General features: G+C 34.6%; 1 protein-coding gene across 2 annotated transcripts in view; it reads right to left on the bottom strand.

The window, feature by feature from the left end:
* Nucleotides 1-22,527, bottom strand: part of LOC142339503 (putative helicase with zinc finger domain) — a 156,597-nt gene that overhangs the window by 80,084 nt on the left and 53,986 nt on the right. The window lies entirely within an intron of this gene.

Here is a 22,527-nt window from a genome sequence, read left to right as displayed (position 1 = left end):
TTCTTACAAGTAATTGCCTCCGCCAACTGATTTATCAAATCCGCAGAGTCCAAAGAAGGAGCCGAAGGTGTGGGATGCGGCGGGCCACCCCAACACAACGGGTTCGGAACGGTAGCTCCATACGTTGGCAGAATGATCGGAGTGACAAAGGTGGGGGCGGTACCTGTGGAAGAACTAAATGGATTCGCTTGCATGAAGTCTGATGTTACGTAATTTTGAGCGCTTGCTGCTGCTTGTACTTGAGAGGAGCTGAGCGATGTAGTGATATGAGGGTTGATTAACGGGGCCGGTTGGGCGGTGTATAAGTTTGCAGATTTACGTACAAGTGGTACTGCATTAGATGGGACTGCTGCCGGAAAACGCCAGACATTTGGATCCGGAGGAGCAGGAGGTGCGTGGGTTATAGGGACAAAATTTTGGGGCTGAAAACTCTTTTGTGGGGTTGGTGAATGAATTAGTTGAGGTACAAAAATTTTTGCGGAGGAAATGGTTGGTGCAGGTGGAGAATGGGGTAACAGATTGACATTATTCGCCACGGGGTTAGTGGCGTGTAGTGGGAGTGCTTGTGGCGGCGAAGGAGGAAAGCGGAATGCTGGTGGGATTAACGGGAAATGCGGTGGTGCGGGGTTTAGAACGGGAGATGGGGGGGCTGGTACATTTATGTGTGCTTGTTGCGGATTAAGTGCTAGCGGAGCATTAACGAGTGTGTTTAAAGGTGGTGAACGCGGAGGGCTGACTAAATTCAACTGTCCCGGCATGCTCGACCTGCGCGGGAATTGATGATCTAACTGTAAACCATGGAAGTGCATTGTTGCTTGAGACAGTTGTCGGGCTGTGTTTGGGGCGTTTAGTTGAGTTGGCATACCGAAGTTTATTGGTGATGGAGGCGTATATTGAGGCTGCTGCTGCTCTTGCATGATGTTGTTTGCAACATGTGCATCATTGGTTACATTGGTTCTACTACTTGGTTCTTGCGGCTCATGGACAGGGAGGTTGATGTTGGCCTCAACTTGACCATGTGTATTGAAATTGGAGTGTGAGTTTGGAGGTTGAGTTGAAGAAGGTCGTTGGACAATTGCTTGGTTGGATTGGGCGATGGAACCAGAAAAGTGCAAACTCGGTTCATTTGCAACATCTGCCATGTTCCCGGCCGGTGACGAATTAACCCAATCTTGAACAAGTTTCTTGCTCTTGACTGAACTTCTTTCCGTAAAGAGCCCACTCATTTTGCCCGTACCAGACCCGTCTGCTGATGATTTTGTCATCAACTCAATTTCCTCAAGTGCTGCAGCAGCTACTTCCTTGCGATGATCCTCCTCAAGCTGTTCAATTTACAATTCCCGCAATTTCGTTTGTTTTTCAATTTCGAGACGCTGTCTAGCAATGCTAAGCTTTGCTTCATGTTGTTTCTCCAGTTCCTCCCTTTTGAGTCTTGATAGTTCTAAGTCTCGTTGACGCTGACTTGATCTTTTTGAGGAAGTCATATGTGAACTTGATTTTGAATGGTGAGAGGTACACTGCTCTGCTGTCTCTTTGTCATGGACCGAATTGATATACCCTCGAGCAGCAGCAATGAACTCATCAGTTTTCTTTGTTACAGTCTCTAACCATTTTTCAAGGTTCTTACAGGCAGCATCTGGATCTTCAGTCCTTTGTGCCAGATCAAAGAGCTCTTCGTTCTTATCAACTACTCTAGTAAAAGCATCTTTGCACTTCACAATCAGACGTTCGATCTTAACTTTCCTGTCTTGCTTATCCACTGCATTGTTAATTTCACCATAAATGTTATTTAGTTCAGCCTCTAATTTTGCCCTCGCACTATAAAGTTTGTTAAATTTGTCCTGCAAAGTTGTCATGATCTTAAGAAAAACAGGAACCACAAGTTTAATTTAGTACTACTATAAAGTACACAGACATGCAACAGCACAACACAAATGGGTTATACCGAACCCTAATGTGACGGTTTGCCTAGCAAACCGCCAAGGAGCAAAGATGTTCGTCGAGTACAATAGTACCCGGCGAAAGAAAGAAAGAACGGTGCGCAGGAAGCGCAAAAAGGGCAAAACGGGAGACGGGACGGGCGGGAAGAGACGCCTAACGATTAACGCACGACGCAACGGGGAACCGGACGGACAAACGGGAGCGTCGGGAGAAAAGCGCGCGACGAAGCGGGAAAATGGCACGGGCGGGGCGGAAACGTCGGGCGGATGGCGCGCGACGAAAGGGAAAACGGCACGGGCGGGGCGGGAACGTCGGGCGGATGGCGCGCGACGAAACGGGAAAACGGCACGGGCGGGGCGGAAACGTCGGGCGGATGGCGCACGACGAAACGGGAAAACGGTACGGAGGAGAAGGGAACGTCGAGCGGGTAGCGCGCGACGGGACGGAAAGCCGGGATAGCACGGGAGGGAGACGGTAAACCACAAGCGAGGAGGCAGGAAGATCAATGCTAACAGACCACAGCAACGAACTCAACCAAACACACTAGCCATAACTCCAGAATAAAATCAAGTCACACTCTAGAAAGACGGAGAGAAGCTACTGTCAGGTAACCTAGCACAAAACATTATGGGGCTTTATCTACGGCATCAAAACATCAGAGATCAAACAATTTACGGCAACGATGTAGTATAACCAAAAATCGAAAAGGTCAGGAAATTTACTAGCCGTAACTCCAGAACAAACTTAAGTCACACCCTAGCAAACCACCATACCCAGACAACAAAAGTGCATACTACAAAAATTAATAAAGCTATAACAAATTGCTAGCAAACAAATGTGGTGAAAGTCACGAAACAAACCAGCCGTAACTCCAGAATGAACTTAAGTCACACCCTAGCAAGGAACGAGACTAAACAACAAACCAGCATACTAGCAGAAAGAAATTTTACTACAGGAAAACTCACCATACTACATCATACAACAAATAAACAAGGGATAGAAGGAAGCAAAGTGACACGGAAACAAAAGGACGGAAGCGGAAAATGAAACCAGATAACCTGCGGAAAACGGACGGTAGTGAAAAACTTGAAGAATGAGGAGAGCGAAACGTTTAGTAAAGCGCTATCGGAGAGAACCAACCACAAACTAACCCGTAACTTGTGAGTTAACTAAGTCACACCGCCAGTCAGCGGGTAGACTCCCACAACAGCGCAAGACTAAGTGACGTTCAGGTTATCAAAGGCTTGTGTGAGTTCCGCCTCCTCGAACGCATGGCGGGTGCGAAGCGTTTTACGACGGCGCTTTGAAAGTTTCTTCGGTCGGGAGCGTGTTATCAAGGACCGGAGGTTGTTCTTATGAGCTAAGACTATAGTGAGTGTTTTCAGCTCAAGCGCAGGCCTTTGGTGTAATGCTCTGTACTCTTTAAGTAAACTAAGATCTTTCTGTTTACGTTTAGAAACAATGTCTTTCACTATATGGATGGTAACTAGAGTACTACGCTTGAGCTGATCGTAGATATCAGGAGTTCCCTCTCTGGGGCAATACACTATAGCTTCTATGCGCTCCTGATACTTTTCAAGCACTTCAATTAGCTGCGAAGGTGTTAGAGGCTTATTGTTGTTACTGCGATGACGGTACAATGAATTGTTCACCACATCATGCCATATAACTAGCCTCTTTTTATCACGGAAGAAGTGACTCAATTGAAATTGCGCGGTTTTTCGGACTTTCAAAGCGTTAGGATTAAAACTCAGACCCGGTAATGCGTAAATTCTTTTTTTATAATGGTCTTGTAACGCTTGAGGCAAAGTTTTTATGGCGTGATGAAGTGAACTTGCAGCTAATATGAAAACCATATAATGTTTTTACAACATAATTGATTTGAGCTTTGCTCAAACTCCAAAACTTGATGTTAAATGCACGATTTTCACGAGTTACCAAAAATAAGCGCTTATTTGTAATAAAATCAGTTATCTGATTCTTTTATTATTTTTTTTAATATTGAAAATCTTGACCAAACTCTTAATTCCACGCTTATTTATACAAATGTTCGATCCTCCATCTTTCAACGCTTTATATAAGTTTTTGCAAAGTTTTATCAAGTTTTTTTTCTTCGCGAGATATAAGGCGTATACAGCCTTTTTGCAATTCAGAGATACCAATACGTACTACTGCTAATTGTTCAAATATCGGCCAAATTTTTTTCAAATTTGATGAATTTTTTTTGACAAACAAAAAATTATGGGTAAGGTTATCGGTGACGAGGGATTAATGATAATACCAGAATATAGGAAATGAAATTGAAAAAAAATTGAGGGGGGGGGGGTTACCAGATTTGCCGGTTCAATATCAATTTAGTGCAATAGAAACGATTTGGGAAAAGTTTTGGATGAGTATTACAAGTTTTTTCTTTGGATGCCAATTGCAGTGTTTGCATCGTGTAGGTCGATAAATGTGTCCCAGATGTCTGGAAACAGAAAGTGTCCAGTTGTCTCTCATCTGCTATCTTTTGAGCCAATGACAGAGTTCCTTCTACCCCTTCTGTTCAAAAGTTCAACTCTTAAACTTCTTCGAATTGTTCATCAGCACCACGATAAAATTTTGTAAACGAAGGCAGTGTTGGAGGCAGACCAATCAGGTTTCTCATCTACTTGCAGTCCATAAACTCATTCAATTCACTCCGCAATTGAATAGAACTTCGGCTCCGTCTGGTAGTAGCAGGCCGCAATTGATATTTGAGAGTTGGAGACCCGCTCAAAGTACAATCTTCAGCTGTGAGATAAACTAGCATGCGACCTATTAAGATAACTCAAACCGGCAGGTTAGCCTATGGGTTTTGGGTTAGAACAAATGGGCTTCAAACAATTCGGGTATAAATGTTAGCTACATAAGTAACAATTTTGTAGACCAATTCAGACCAATTTATCGGACCAATTGGGCTAAATAACGCGATTCGCGGTACCAAAATATAGCTGTCAAATACAGTCTATCGGAACTTTAATTCATATGAGCAGTCTATATCATAACGTTAAAGCAACTGCATTTTTAAACGATTCAAGGCATAACTATCTTCCACAACGTATAACGGCCAAAAAAAGCCCCTCTCAATGGCCCGGCAAATCTAGCTTGATCTTTTTTAGCAGGTATTTTGTCTGAGTCGATTTTCGACTCAGATTGGTCACCGATACGTTTTCGAAACATAAAAATATATAGCCTAAAAAGAGCGCAATCGATTCAGTATATTAGTAGGCTCAACGAAAATTATGTTTAAAGAACTTTTTCCGAGCTTTTTATGCCAAATAGAACGTATTTTGTGTGCATTTTTTCTTTTTGTAAGGCTTACATGGTTAAGAAATTACGTAATAAACTTTCTCGCTGGATAGATTCTCGCTTTATTTAAATAGCGCTTTAAATCCTCGCTGCTCTTTTATTTACTCAGTAACACAAATGCTCCACGATACGACGTCAGAAACTATGGAAATTGTTTGGTATCGTAGTGCAGGAATTGTTTGTGCGGAAAAATTACGCGGGTATTACACATTCGTTTAATTTTGACTATCTGCAATTGTTTTGCAGCAATAAAACATCAGAGAGCCAAGATAATAAGCTTGCATTACTGTCCCCAGAGTTTGTTGGGCATAGAAAAACTTGACAAATAGGCCCGGTAATATGCAATCGCACACAAGGTTCCGACCCCGCTCATCCACAATTTTGGCTTAATTGTCTACCAAATGAGGAACAGGTAGAAAAACCGAAAAATTCTAATATTTTTCAAAAAAAAATTGGTATATGAACGAAAAGATAGCCTCCAAAGCAAATAACTCAGTGGAGTACAAACTGAAGCTTTGGATTATTGAGCCACGCCAATATTCAGAAAGCGAGTCAAGACGAACAGCAAAATCAAGCAACAACAACAAACGTTAATTACATCAAAAACTTGATGTCCGTTTGAAAAAACAAAATTTAATAACAAAGTCAAAATAGCGTCAGTTAAAACAGAAATTGAACAAAAATAACTTGTAATTTCCCAGAAAGATATGGGGCGAATCCATAATTAGGCTTGGTAACAATAAGACAATTAAGAACAAAAACAGTAAAGTTGAAAAATTTGCTTATTTTTGAAAAAGAAAACAATTAATTTCAAAGTAATGAAAACCATTAGAAATCAACTAAAATATCCCTTTGGTTCAGAATTAACAACGCTTCTAGATAAAGGAATTAAGAACTTTTGTTATTCAATTTTTTATGCGGTTAAAAAGAACAACAAATAGACAACAAACATAAAAATCAATGAAAACTCGCCAGAAAAGGCAAGTAAAAGCTTTCGAAGCCGTAAAGCCAAACTTTGATCCTCAAATTATGTTCGATTGCACCTTCTTCAATCACCAGTAATGTATTATACGACCTCTCTTTAATGAAAACAGGTAACAAATAAACAAAAAAGAAAAAAAATTCAAAATTAAGTAACAAATGATTTTTTTTCGAAAAAAAAATATTTCCAAAGACATGAAAGATATTAATTACAAAATGAAATAATTAAGTTGGTTTGTTTAATTTTCAAAAGGAAGCCCTTGAGACCTGCAATTATCCAGAATATGTCTTACTTCTACAACAAGAACGTCAAATATGACAAAAGTCAAAAATTAAATTTCTTTTTTGTTGTGAAAAAACCTTGTCGAAGCCAATAAATTCATTAAAATTTCTTTTGAAACATTAGATTCTGTGACAACAATCCCATTTTACAGCTTCGGTTGGCAAAAATAATATCATGTTTCGCCTGTAACTAACGTGACTAGGTAACAAACAGACAATAAAAGGAACAAAATTGCGAAGTTAAAGTGTTTTCTTCCTATTTTGGAAAACAATTGTTTTCAAAGTCAAGAAAACCATCAACTAGCTTCTAATATCAGAATATCCGTTATTGTACTCTTGCATGAAAAGCCAAAAAAACTGGGTGATTGATCACGAAATTTCATTTGACTAAAAAGACAAAGTAAAAACGACAAATGAAGACAAAATTTAAAAAAATCAATAAAACTCTTCGAGAAAGTAATGTCGAAGCCGTACAAAAACAATAATCAATATCTTTAAGTATTTTAAAAATATCAATTTTGCCTTATTTTGAACGCCAATAATGTGATATATGAACGGTCAATTACGTAATGATGTGACAAATCTAGAAAAACAGAGAAATCGGCAAATAACTAAAAATAAAAAGAAATGTGAAATCTTGTAGTATCAAAGCCAGAAGACCATAACCTAAGGCGTAAAACCGCAATAAAGATTGAAATTTAATTCATTAGGAAGAAAAAGCTTTTTTCCTTGGCTGACACTAAGCTACAAATTGACCAAATTAGAATAAAAATGGAGGCAAAGTTCAATAAGCCATTCTTTATTTCAAAACCAAATATTCTTGCGAGTCCAGGTAAATAATTTTGGAGCTAACTTATCACTAATGAGCTTTGATTTGAAATGTTCTGTTATTTAGTTAGTATAAAAAAGATCGAACTTTTAACTGATTACAATCCCAATTATTTACGGATTGCAACAGTCCGAGATTGAACCAAGTCCAGCTTTGCTATTGCTGTTTGTCCATAAAGAACACTCAATTGTTGCGAATGTTATAGAACTGTATAATTGGCCCAAAAGTAGGCCCGCTAATGCTCTTCGTCCATCAAAACCATATAATTTTTCGAATTTCATAGACATAGATAGTATGTTATTTAAAAAATCAAAAATATATGCTGCGTTTTTGATAATCAGCTAAAAAAAAACAGCAAAAAACGGCAATTATTTAATTATAGAGCACTCGCAACGGAAGTTGAAGTAGAAATACCTCTTTTTGAGTCTACAAAGACTGTGTTAATTTTCTGAAAAAATAGCCCGAATTTTTGGCAAAAAAATTAAATAAAAATAACCGACAATATTATTTGTCTTTAAAAACAAAATCAACAACACATTTTTGAAAAGTTTTAACAAACTTTAGCAAATCGGCGAAATTCCGAAAAATGTGAACAAAGTCAACGGAATTCAATCTATTTTCTCAAAAGTTTAAACTTCGATAACTCCCTGTAAAAAACGAAAACCAGAATTTTTTTAAATTCCATATTCTACGCTTGACAAGCTTTCTAATGATACCAGTCTCAATTCTCTGCGATTAATATATCGATCGGCCAAAATTGTCTGAACAAAAAAAACCCATTTGAGCATATAGTTCCTCCCTCCCCCCTAATGAGGGGTCGGAGTAATAAGATAATTCCTTGGTCTTAGCTACCCCTTGCGCATAATGTTCCTCAACAACAATGCAAATGGTTTTTTTGCAACCAAGAAAGTGCAATCCAATTCAGAACAAATAATTACTTTATAAAATTAATATTAATCCTGACTTCGTCGAATTTCAACTTTTTTGATTTTGCATAAACAAAACAACTTTATGTTTACATTGTTTTCTTTGTTAACGAACTACCTGTTTTAAGCGCAAGTAATTCACGTTTATCATCTAACTACTGTGCATCGTAGATTAAAACTGTCAAAAAATCATGTTTCATTATGTCAGTCATGCTTGTGTATTGCAACTTGATCATTCCCATAACATTTTCTCTTCTTAATAAAGCATTTGCACTTTTAACTTCTCCGGAGTTTTTTAATGTAAAAATTGTTTTTTAGTGGTTTCCATTTAGGGCCATATTTCCTTAAGTTTTTTATTAGCAGCAAATAAAGATTGTGGAAGCATTAAATACCTAATTCAGCAAAAATAGCTTTTTACCTTCTTTTTGTTTATTTAACGAGTTAGTTGGTAAAAATGCTTACGTGAGAAGACAAAATAGCGTGATGTACATAGTGTTTGCGTGATATCACCACAGCGCCAACACCCAACCTGATAAGCAAATGAAGAACTCTAGAACAGTTCTTGGCATTTTTTGGTCATAACACTTTTACTGATAATTAGAAACTAAAGAATGTCATGCACACGCTCATGAATATATACGCCAAAAGTAATAAAACTAGCACTATGAAACACCCTTAGTATCAGTAACAAGACATTAAGGATGGACAATTAAAATTGCATACAACTAAATTGATGTGCAGAAAAACCTTGTTTTCCACTTTTAAAAATTTATAGTCTCTTTCATGTTCCCAGCACCCTGTCAAACATCAACGCTCGCTTCATTCATTCTGGGGATGCTTGCATGGGTTGGAAATAAGTTCGCTACAGGGCTTCAAATAAGTTGTACACAAATCGCACAAAATTGCAAGAAAAAGACTTTACTGGTCAAAAATTCTTCGTTTCGTACTATAAATCTATTAAGAAGTTAAACAACTCAATTTTTTTTTAATTTTTTCCAATTCCGGATTGAACTTAATTCAACAACACTGAATTAAAAACGGGTATAAAATTCCAGGAATTACTCAAATCCTGAATTTGACCTCATTTCCGGTTTGACCTTGAAATTTACCTCAATTTTTGTTCATGAAAAAACATTGTATTGAGGCATACTTAAAACGATTTGTCGTCGCGCCCTGAAAAACACGAAGAGAAAAGAGGAAATCAGAAGTATAGGTTCCGATTACCAGCTTTTTCAAGCATTGAAAGTTTCTCACTACAAAGGGAGCACTATCAGCACATTCGCCCCTTTTCTATTTTTCAGTCCCTTTTGAATCACATGCAAGAAAGAAACAAGCCATGAGACAATAGAAAACTCAGAACTTATAAAACCATTTTTTAAAAAGTGCTTTGAAAAAAATAAGTAAAGATGACAGAGGACAGCTGGAAACAATACTTCCTTCTTTTAGTCAAAAAACCTGTAAAGCTTACCCAAAATTTCGAAGCGGCAAAACAAATTAAGTTGCATCCAGATGTGCAAAAATTTTTCCAATTTTGTTCCAGAGCAAATAATTAACACTTGGGGTATAACAAATTTGTTCATCTGCACACGCAGAAAACTGCATATTCAAGAGCTGTTTAAATTTAGTTCTGCCTCCTTCATAATTAACTTCACAATAATTAACTTCTGCTTCCTTCACAATAGTTGGACTTCATAATTAACTATTTAATCACCATTACTAATAAATTGAGACTTATACGCACTAATAGGTAAATCAAGAGCGATAATACTGCGATTGATTTACTTTATCATTTTCGAGGTTGTGTACTGTTCGGATATATTCTGGATACAGCCCCGAATCTGATACAAAGGTCTAAAAAATTTCGTTGTAATATAGTTGTAATATTGTTGTAATGTAGTGCAACTCAACAATTTGCTAAGGCAGCCAAAAAAATGGCTAAAAGCAGCTCTTACGCATTGAATTATTCTAGGACCGATGCTAAGTTAAACAATGCTTTATCTAAGACCAACGTTAAGAGTTAACCGTTTAATTTGTGTAAGATAAACGCTAAATGATGTAAAATCGCAAAAATTGGGCGTTGAGTGTCTACGATCTACGCTAAGAAATAACAAAATTATGTAAGATCTACTATTGGAAACGCCAAACTATGTAAGATGTTGTACTCTTAAAAACGGTGATATTTTTCAACGTTTTTAGCGTATACCTTACATAAATTCATAGCGCTCACAGCCACTGCCTATCTTACATTTTTGCGTTTTTGACGTAACATCGGGCCGGGTATTGATCAACTTCGTAAGGCTGCTCAACGAGTCAATGCGCTTTCATTGCACCTAGAGTTTGAGCACTCAAGTAAAATGCCTACAGATGAAACTTAAATTCAAGAACTACAAGTTTTTCCTTGACTGCTGTAGATGAGCGTGCACCTGGTGTGAAGCCGAGTCAGCCGTTTTAAATTGCAGCCGTTTTAAATATTTACAGATGAAACTCAACAATTAAAGCGACTAAGATTCTTTCTGATGATGAAAAGTAGACAGATTTGCTCAACTATTTTTGGTCAAATTTATTGCGACATAAAAAATAATTGTAATACTTGCCTCATCAGCTGTGACAATTCCTCAGCCTCTTCATTCTGACGAATAAGAGACCAGTACTCGACCATGAAACCTCTCCCATTCCGAAGTTGGGTATCAGAATTAAATTGATAACCATTATCATTATTGTAGGTAATAGGTTGCATCAAATTGTTGTTTGTTCTTTAACTGTATTGAACACCGCTGGAGTGGTTGGAGTCATTGTATAAGCTATAGATTTCGTTCGGAAACAACTTTTTAACAAATCCTTCAGTTTAGTTCAAAGAATATGGATAATTGCATTTGGCTGAGAAAAACGACCGATCCGGTTTACAAGCTTTTAATCTAACTTTTTCATCATTTCAATTAAAAGCTTATCTTTTCAATATGAAGGCCATATTTTTAGTTCAATCGAACTCGCAGTTTTCAGTCAGTTTCCATACATCAACGATGATCAAGTTTTTGTCAAGTTTTTTAACAACTGTACACAAAAATCAACTGCTATTAACTCGCACCAAAATAAATGTGCATAATAAAGCACTGTTCAAGCACTAAGTTATGGCTTTACGGCTTCTAAAACTTGAGTTTTAGAATTTGAAGCAGATCAGCTCACAATTTGTGAGAGAATTAAATGGTCACTACTTTGCAGATTTTTGAATAAGTTTTGAGGTTCTAATGTAACGTCAATTCATTCAAGAAACGCCCAAGCGATTTTTTTTGAATCTGCAGATAATTGGATAATCAAATATCGCATGAAAGTGTTTCAATTTTCCACTGGTGACATAAAAAAAACTCAATTCTCGGTAATGTGCTTTTGTACGAAATGCTCCACGATACAACGTAAGAAACTATGCAGTTTGTATTTGGCTTAATTTTGCCATATCCCTTTTGTTTTATGCACCGTATCACACGTAAGAAAGACACTGTTCAAATATAACGATCAGTTAAATGAAACCAAGAAAACTCATATGAAAAAATGAAGTCAAGTGAATGGACTTATGACAGCAACGTAGTGAATGAAAGAGACGGATAAGTGCCATCACGCCATCGTATTTATTTTGAGTTTTTTGATATCGTAGAGTAGGATTTTTTTCTGCGGAAAAACTACGCGGGTATTACACATTCGTTTAATTTTGACTATGTGTAATTGTTTTGCAGCAATAAAACATCAGAGAGCCAAGATAATAAGCTTGCATTACTGTCCCCAGAGTTTGTTGGGCATAGAAAAACTTGGCAAGGAGGCTCGGTAATATGCGATCGCACACAAGGTTCCGACCCCGCTCATCCACAATTTTGGCTGAATTGTCTACCAAATGAGGAACAGGTACAAAAACCCAAAAATTCAAAGATTTTTCAAAATAAAATTTGTATATGAACGAAAAGATAGTCTCCAAAGCAAATAACTCAGTGGAGTAAAAACTGAAGCATTGGACTAATGAGATACACCAAAATTGAGAAAGCGAGTCAAGACGAAAAGCAAAATGAAGCAACAACAACAAACGTTAATTACATCAAAAACTTTATGTCCGTTTGAAAAAACAAAACTTAATAACAAAGACAAAATAGCGTCAGTTAAAACTGAAATTGAACAAAAATAACTTGTAATTCCCCGGCGAAGATATATAGACGATTCCCCTATATATAGACCAGTCCATAAATAGGCTTGGTAACAATTAGACAATAAAGAACAGAAACAGTAAAGTTGAAAAATTCGCTTATTTTGAAAAGAAAACAATTAATTTCAAAGTAATGAAAACCGTTAGAAATCAAATAAAATATCCCTTTTGGTTTAAAAATACCAACCCTTCTAGAGAAAGGAATTAAGAACTTTCGTTATTCTGTTTTTTATGCGGTTAAAAAGAACAGCAAAAAGGCAATAAACAAAAAACCAAATAAAACTCGCCAGAAAAGGCAAGTAAAACCTTTCGAAGCAGTCAAACCAAACTTTGGCCCTCAGAATATGATCGATTGCACCTTCTTCAATCACCAGTAATGTATTATACGACCTCTCTTTAATGAAAACAGGTAACAATAAACAAAAAAGAAAATTCAAAATTAAGTAACAAATGATTTTTTTTCGAAAAAAAAATTATTTCCAAAGACATGAAAGATATTAATTACAAAATGAAATAATTGAATTGGTTTGTTTAATCTTCAAAAGGAAGCCCTTGAGACCTGCAATTATCCAGAATATGTCTTACTTCTACAACAAGAACGTCAAATATGACAAAAGTCAAAAATCAAATCTCTTTTTTGTTGTGAAAAACCCTTGTCGAAGCCAATAAATTCATTAAAATTTCTTTTAAAACATTAGATTCTGTGACAACAATCCCATTTGACACCTTCTGTTGGCAAAAATAATATCATGTTTCGCCTGTAACTAACGCGACTAGGTAACAAACAGACAATAAAAGTAACAAAATTGAGAAGTTAGTGTTTTTTTTCCTATTTTGGAAAACAATTGTTTTCAAAGTCATGAAAACTATCAACTATCTTCTAATATGAGAATATCGGTTATTGTACTCTTGCATGAAAAACCAAGAGAAACTGGGTGATTGTCCACCAAGTTTCATTTGACTAAAAGGACAAAGTAAAAACGACAAATAAAGACAAAATTAAAAAATTCAATTGAACTCTTCGAGAAAGTAATGTCGAAGCAGTAAAAAACCATAGTCTATATCTTTGGTATTTTAAAATTACCAATTTTGCTTTATTTTGAACGCCAATATTGTGATATATGAACTGGCAATTATGTAATGATGTGACAAATCTAGAAAACCAGAGAAATCGGCAAATAACTAAAAATAAAAAAAAATGTGAAATCTTGTATCATCAAAGCCAGTACTTCATAACCTAAGGCGTAAAACCGCAATAAGATTGAAATTTAATTCATTAGAAAGAAGAAGCTTTTTTTCATTGCTGACACTAAGCTACAATGTGACCAAATTAGAATAAAATTGGAGGCAAAGTTCAACAAGCCATTCTTTGTTTCAAAACCAAATATTTTTGCAAGTCAAAACGACCATAACTTTGCTAGCAAAAAATCAGATAAATTATTTGGAGCTAACTAGGAAGTTAAATGGACCTATCAATAGTGAGCTTTGATTTGAAATGTTCTGTTATTTAATTAGTATAAAAAAGATCGAATTTTTTTATTTAAAAAGACAATCCCAATTAATTATGGATTGTAACAGTCCGAGATTGAACCAAATCCAGCTTTGCTATTGCTGTTTGTCCATAAAGAACACTCGATTGTTGCGAATGTCATAGATCTATATAATTGGCCCAAAAGTAGCCCCGCTAATGCTGTTCGTCCAATAAAACTATTTAATTTTTCGAATGTCATAGACATAGATATATTGTTAATTAAAAAATCAAAAATAAATGCTGCGTTTTTGATAATCAGCTAAAAAAAATAGCAAAAACGGCAATTATTTAGTTATAAAGCACTCGCAACGGAAATTGAAGTAGAAATAGCCCTTTTTTGAGTCTACAAAGACTGAGTTAGTGGTGTTTGCGTGTGCAATTCCTGCAAATTTAATCAAAAGTAATTTAAAGAAAAAATTTTGTGCTATTTTTGATGAAAAAGTCTGAATTTTGTGAAATATTTAGCCAGAATTTTTGGCAAAAATTAAATAAAAATAGCCGACAATATTTTTTCTTTAAAAATAAAATCGACAACTATTTTTTGAAAAATTTTAACAAATTTTAGCAAATCGGCAAAATTCCATAAAATGTGAAAAAAATCAATGGAATTAAAATCACTAAAATCACTAAAATCATCAAAAAATCATTAAAATGTGAATAAAATCAATGGAATTAAAATCACTCTAGTTTCTCAGAACTTTAAACTTCAATAACTCCCTGTAAAAAACGAAAACAAAAAAAAATTTTAATTCCATATTCTACGCTTGACAAGTTTTTTAATGATACCAGTCTCAATTCTCTAAAATTAATATATCGATCGGCCAAAATTGTCTGAACAAAAAAAACTATTTGATTATATAGTTCCTCCCCCCTCCCCCCTCCCCCTTGCTTGTGTATTGCAACTTGATCATTCCCATAACATTTTCTCTTCTTAATAAAGCATTTACACCTTTAACTTCTACGGATTTTTAATGTAAAATTTGTTTTTTTTGGGTTCCATTTAGCGCCATATTGCCTTAACTTATTTATTAATTGCAAATAAAAGCAGTGGAAGGATTAAATACCTAGTTCAGCAGAAGTAGATTTTTACGTTTTTTGATTTTTTAGCGAGTTAGTTGGTGAAAATGCTTAGGTGAGAAGACAAAATAGCGTGATGTACATAGTAATTGCGTGCTATCACCACTGCGCCAACACCCAACCTGATAAGTAAATGAAAAACTCTTGAACACTTGTTGGTATTTTTTGAACATAACACTTTTACTGATAATTAGAAACTATAGAATGTCATGCACACGCTTATGAACTTATACGCCAAAAGTAATAAAACTAGCACTATGAAACACCCTTAGTATCAGTAACAAGACATTAAGGATGGACAATTAAAATTGCATACAACTAAATTGATGTGCAGAAAAACCTTGTTTTCCACTTTTAAAAATTCATAGTCTCTTTCATGTTCCCAGCACCCGGTCAAACATCAACTATTGCGGTATTGATAAAGAAACAATTTGAAACCCATATAAATCTAAGATCCTAATTGAAACATTGTTTTTGTATGTCAAAACAAAAATTTCGGGAAATAATTTTTCAGATCTTGTTAATTTATGTAAAATCCAATATTCAACTGATGAATTCGACAGCCGTGTTCATTAAATTTTCATTCTGGAAAAAAAATCAGCTAAACTATTTTCTGAATGTATCATGAAGTTCTCAGGCTAAAACAGTTTTAACAAAATGAGTAAACGGTTATTTTGAATCTAACAGAAACAATCTTTAAAGCCTTTAAAGCTTACCCAAAATCTCGAAGCGGCAAAACAAATGAAGTTGCATCCAAATGTGCAAAAAATTCCAATTTTTCTCCGAAGCAAACAAGAAGGCTCGGTAATGTGCGATTGCACAAAAAGTTCCGACCCCGCTCATCCACATTTTTGGCATAATTGTCTACCAAATGAGGAACAGATAGAAAAACCCAAAAATTCAAGTATTGTTTTTCAAAAAGTAGTGCATGACCGAAAAGATAGCCTCCAAAGCAGATAGCTCACTGGAGTAAAAAATGATGCACTGGATAAATGAGATATGCCAATATTAAGAAAGCGAGCTAAGACGAACAGCAAAATCAAAAAAGAACAAACAACAATAATAATTACACCAAAAACTTTATGTCCGTTTTAAAAAACAAAACTTAATAACAAAGTCAACAGAGCCTCAGATAAAAATGAAAATTGACAAAAAAAGTTTTTCACTCACCAGAAAAGATATGGGACCAGTCCATAAAAAAACTTGGAAACAATTACACAAAAAAAGAACAAAAACAGCAAAATTAAAAAATTCGCTTATTTTTATTAAAAACAATTAATTTCAAAGTAATGAAAACCATTAGAAATCAACTAATCAATCCCATAGATTTACGATTACCAGTGCTTCTATAGAAGGGCATTAAGACCTGTCACCATTCAATTGTTTATGCGGTTAAAAAAGAACAACAAAAAAAACAATAACAAAAATCAATTTAAATTTGCCACAAAACGCTGTCAAGCGGTAAAGCCATGTTTTGGCCCTCAAAAAATGTTCGATTGCGCCTTCCTCGAACACAAATAATCTAGTTTGAGAGTAATGTAGAATGAGTATTAATGAGACTAGGTAACAAGTAGACAAAAAAGAAAAAAAGGCAAACTTAAGTAATACTTTTTAATTTTTTTTCGAAACAAAATTAATTCCAAAGTCATGACATAAAAGCCGTGAATTAAAAAATGAAATATTTAAATAGGTTCAATTATTCGTCCAAAAGCAGGGCTTAAAAAGACCTGTAATTATCCTGAATATGTCTTACGTCTACAAAAAAAACATCAGATATGACAAAAACAAAAACTAATTTAATTTTTTTGTGAAAAACCCGTGTCGAAGCAAGTAAGTTCATATCGAAATCTTTGAAAACATCAGTTATTGTACAATTACAACGTCCCTTGACAACAAAAATAACATATATGAACTGTAATAATTGAGACTGGGTAACAACTGGACAAAAAAGCACAAAAGTTAAATGTATTTTTTATTTTTGAAAAGAATTGTTTTCAAAGTCATGAAACCCATTAGCTGCAATAAGAAACAATTCAATCGATTCGTTTATTCGTCAAAAAGGGTTTAAAAAGACCTGCACAATCATACATAATATGTCTGACGTCTACAAAAGGACATCAAACATGACAAAAAAAATTAATTTACTTTTTTTGTGTGAAAAAGTCGTGTCGAAGCCAGTACAGTCGTAACTTATTCTTTAAAAGCATTAGATTTTGTGACACCAATCCCTTTTGCCACCCTCCCTTGACACCAATAAGGTCATATTTGACCTGTAATTAACGAGATTGGGTAACAAATAGATAAAAAAGAGAACAAAATTGTTAAGTTATAAAGAGCTATTTTTATTTTGGAAAAAAATTGTTTCCAAAGTCATGAAAACAATCAGCTATCTTCTAGTATCAGAATATCGGCTCAATTATTCTTTCATGAAAAGCCAACGAAACCTGTCATTATACAGGAAATTTCATACGACAAAATTGACAAAGTAAAAAGACAGTTAAAGACAAAACAAAAAATTCAATTAAATTCTTCAAGAAAATAAAGTCGAAGCCGTTAAAACCATAACTTTTGTTCGAGTTTCACAAGATATCGGTAATTTGTTGGTTGAATTATCAAAAATAAAAGCTGCGTTTTCGATAATCAATGAGTAAAATTAGAAAAGGGCAATGTTTTAATTACAGAGCACTCTCAACGGAAGTTGAAGTAGGAATAGCCCCCTTTTGAGTTTACAAAGATTGTATTAGTGGTGTTTGGGGTTGTACTTCCGGCAAATGTAATCAAAGTGGACCAAAGAAGCTTATTTCGTGCTGTTTTGATGAAAAAGGCTGAATTTTGAAATATTAAGCCAAAAAAATGAAAAAATACTCAAAGAAACCTTTTTGCCTATAAAAATAAAATCATTAGTACTATTAACAATTTTTACATATTTTAGCAAAATTGACAAAATTTTAGGCAAAAATTCCGGAAAATGTGTATACAAACAACGAAATTCACTCTAGTTTCTCAGAACTTTAAACCTCAATAACTCCCTGTAAAAAAACGAAAATAAAAAAAATTTTTTTAATGAAAATTGTGAAAATTGTCTGAACAAAAAAACCCATTTAAGTATATAGTTCCCCCCCCCCTCAAGAGGGTTCGGAACAATAATTAACACTTGGGGTATAACAGATCTGTTCATCTGCACACGCAGAAAACTGAATATTTCAGAGCTGTTTAGATTTAGATCTACTTCTTTCGCATAATTACAATCACTTGAAGGTAAATAGAAAATTCTGGGATCGAATAATAAAGCCTGGAGAATGACCCGCTACTCGGTTGATGCCGGTTGGCTGAGTGCGGTAATGATTGAAAGGAACAGACGGGGTCATTTGTATTGCTACATATCCAGCCGGGCTGTGCAACGTTTAAACAGTGGTGTTCAAAAAAATGTTCGCTTAATTTTTTACAGAAATTTATCTATGAACGAATAAATTTTTTCCATGGTGAACAAGGACGCTCGTTAATGTGCGTTTGCACATGATGTTCCGACCCGAGCTCATCTATATTTTTTGTCAACCAAATGAAGACATAACAAAAATAGATGTTCGAGTTTTAAAAAATCGTTGCACAACCTAACTACTAATTGAATTACTTAATGCCATGCAAATATAAGAGCACCAGGTAATAACGTCAAAATGCCATCAGATAAAACATTATCTGCACAAATTTACTTTTTCTTAACTATACAGCAGATGGAAATTTTCCTTAATTAATAAATTCAAAAATTAATCCATTTTTTTAGGATAATGCGGCGAAATTCAAAAATTAATATTTTTTAAACGAAGAAATTAGCTTAGAGGACCTGTTTTTGGTTAGACTCAGCCATAGAAACGGACTAAAGATGCAGAAACTCAAAAAATTACAAACAATTTGCGGAAACAAAAATTATTGATACGAATAAAATCATTAGCTATTATCTGAATAGTGTTTTTTTAATTCAATTTTTATTTATACTAATTCAGCTAAACGTTTTTTGCTGAGAGATTAGATAAGTTCAATTGGGCCATATTTGAAAACCATTGGGCTCTGTTATTACGCGATAGTGCTGAAAGAAGAGAAAAAGAAACACAGAAATTGACCTCTCAAAAAACGTTTATGAAAACGCATTTTGTCCAACAAACAAAACATCAGTGACGACATAATATCAGAAAATATGTTGTTGTTTGAAATCCAAGAAATTGGATGGACCTCTCAATGATGAAAATAAATTGCAATTTGACGAAAAGAACAAAAACTGAAAAAAATTGGAAAATACATAAAATCATAAACTTTAGGACTATTTGATGTAAATAAGACTGCTACGTGCAACATCATTCATTCAATTCTCAATTAGAACTTTATGAGACCGTTTCTGCAATTTACGACTACGTAAAGAACAAAAAAACTGGCAATATTAGCAAATTCTAGAGAAAAAATGAGCGAGAAAAGTGTCGAAGGCATTCAAAACTTTTCAGTAGAAACACTATTTTCAATTAATTTTTTGACAGCAATTGGATTCTTCTGTTTCAACAATATGACTTCAGAAAATCAATAAAGATGAACAAATACATTAGAACCACCAAATTTTTGAGGAAACTCGGAGTATTAACGCCATTAAAATCAATATCTTTCAACGGAAGCCAGTAAAGACGCTTAATTATGCTTCAATGGTACAACCAGGATGGATGTTTGTCATTCTTAAGTTATCAATCAGACATTACAACAATCAATTGACAATGAAAACAACAACAATTACAGGCAAAACCATAGGCTCTTTTCTGAAAACTTTATCCAAGATCCGTTGAAAATCTTCCCTATGACAATGGGAACTCTCAGTATAAAGATAATGTGATACGACTTTAATAGGAATTAAAAAAAGAAAAAAATGTCCTTTTTACATATTTTAGCAAAGTTGACGAAATTTTAGGCAAAAATTCCGGAAATTGTGAATACAAACAACGAAATTCACTCGATTTTCTCAGAACTTTAAATCTCGATAACTCCCTGTAAAAAAGGAAAATAAAAAAACTCTTTAACTCCAATATTCTACGCTGGACGAGCTTTCTAATGATACCAGTCTCAACTCTCTACGATGAATATATCGATCGGTGAAAATTGTCTGAACAAAAAAAACCCATTTGAGTATATAGTTCCTCCCCCTTCAAGAGGGTTCGGAACAATAATTAACACTTGGGGTATAACAGATCTGTTCATCTGCACACGCAGAAAACTGAATATTTAAGAGCTGTTTAGATTTAGATCTACTTCTTTCGCATAATTACAATCACTTGAAGGTAAATAGAAAATTCTGGGATCGAATAATAAAGCCTGGAGAATGACCCGCTACTCGGTTGATGCCGGTTGGCTGAGTGCGGTAATGATTGAAAGGAACAGACGGGGTCATTTGTATTGCTACATATCCAGCCGGGCTGTGCAACGTTTAAACAGTGGTGTTCAAAAAAATGTTCGCTTAATTTTTTACAGAAATTTATCTATGAACGAATAAATTTTTTCCATGGTGAACAAGGACGCTCGTTAATGTGCGTTTGCACATGATGTTCCGACCCGAGCTCATCTATATTTTTTGTCAACCAAATGAAGACATAACAAAAATAGATGTTCGAGTTTTAAAAAATCGTTGCACAACCTAACTACTAATTGAATTACTTAATGCCATGCAAATATAAGAGCACCAGGTAATAACGTCAAAATGCCATCAGATAAAACATTATCTGCACAAATTTACTTTTTCTTAACTATACAGCAGATGGAAATTTTCCTTAATTAATAAATTCAAAAATTAATCCATTTTTTTAGGATAATGCGGCGAAATTCAAAAATTAATATTTTTTAAACGAAGAAATTAGCTTAGAGGACCTGTTTTTGGTTAGACTCAGCCATAGAAACGGACTAAAGATGCAGAAACTCAAAAAATTACAAACAATTTGCGGAAACAAAAATTATTGATACGAATAAAATCATTAGCTATTATCTGAATAGTGTTTTTTTAATTCAATTTTTATTTATACTAATTCAGCTAAACGTTTTTTGCTGAGAGATTAGATAAGTTCAATTGGGCCATATTTGAAAACCATTGGGCTCTGTTATTACGCGATAGTGCTGAAAGAAGAGAAAAAGAAACACAGAAATTGACCTCTCAAAAAACGTTTATGAAAACGCATTTTGTCCAACAAACAAAACATCAGTGACGACATAATATCAGAAAATATGTTGTTGTTTGAAATCCAAGAAATTGGATGGACCTCTCAATGATGAAAATAAATTGCAATTTGACGAAAAGAACAAAAACTGAAAAAAATTGGAAAATACATAAAATCATAAACTTTAGGACTATTTGATGTAAATAAGACTGCTACGTGCAACATCATTCATTCAATTCTCAATTAGAACTTTATGAGACCGTTTCTGCAATTTACGACTACGTAAAGAACAAAAAAACTGGCAATATTAGCAAATTCTAGAGAAAAAATGAGCGAGAAAAGTGTCGAAGGCATTCAAAACTTTTCAGTAGAAACACTATTTTCAATTAATTTTTTGACAGCAATTGGATTCTTCTGTTTCAACAATATGACTTCAGAAAATCAATAAAGATGAACAAATACATTAGAACCACCAAATTTTTGAGGAAACTCGGAGTATTAACGCCATTAAAATCAATATCTTTCAACGGAAGCCAGTAAAAACGCTTAATTATGCTTCAATGGTACAACCAGGATGGATGTTTGTCATTCTTAAGTTATCAATCAGACATTACAACAATCAATTGACAATGAAAACAACAACAATTACAGGCAAAACCATAGGCTCTTTTCTGAAAACTTTATCCAAGATCCGTTGAAAATCTTCCCTATGACAATGGGAACTCTCAGTATAAAGATAATGTGATACGACTTTAATAGGAATTTAAAAAAAGAAAAAAATGTCCTTTTTACATATTTTAGCAAAGTTGACGAAATTTTAGGCAAAAATTCCGGAAATTGTGAATACAAACAACGAAATTCACTCGATTTTCTCAGAACTTTAAATCTCGATAACTCCCTGTAAAAAAGGAAAATAAAAAAACTCTTTAATTCCAATATTCTACGCTGGACGAGCTTTCTAATGATACCAGTCTCAACTCTCTACGATGAATATATCGATCGGTGAAAATTGTCTGAACAAAAAAAACCCATTTGAGTATATAGTTCCTCCCCCTTCAAGAGGGGTCGGAACAATAATTAACACTTGTGGTGTAACAGATCTGTTCATCTGCACACGCAGAAAACTGAATGTTCAAGAGCTGTTTAGATTTAGATCTACTTCTTTCGCATAATTACAATCACTTGAAGGTAAAAAGAAAATTCTGGAATCAAATAATAAAGCCTGGAGAATGACTTGCTACTCGGTTGATGCCGGTTGGCTGAGT

This window comes from Convolutriloba macropyga, chromosome 5 (assembly GCF_964194025.1).
Source record: "Convolutriloba macropyga chromosome 5, txConMacr16.3, whole genome shotgun sequence".
NCBI classification, from domain to species: domain Eukaryota; kingdom Metazoa; phylum Xenacoelomorpha; order Acoela; family Convolutidae; genus Convolutriloba; species Convolutriloba macropyga.
The sequence above is the reverse complement of the archived record's forward strand: the minus strand, read 5'-3'. Positions and strand labels throughout refer to the sequence as shown.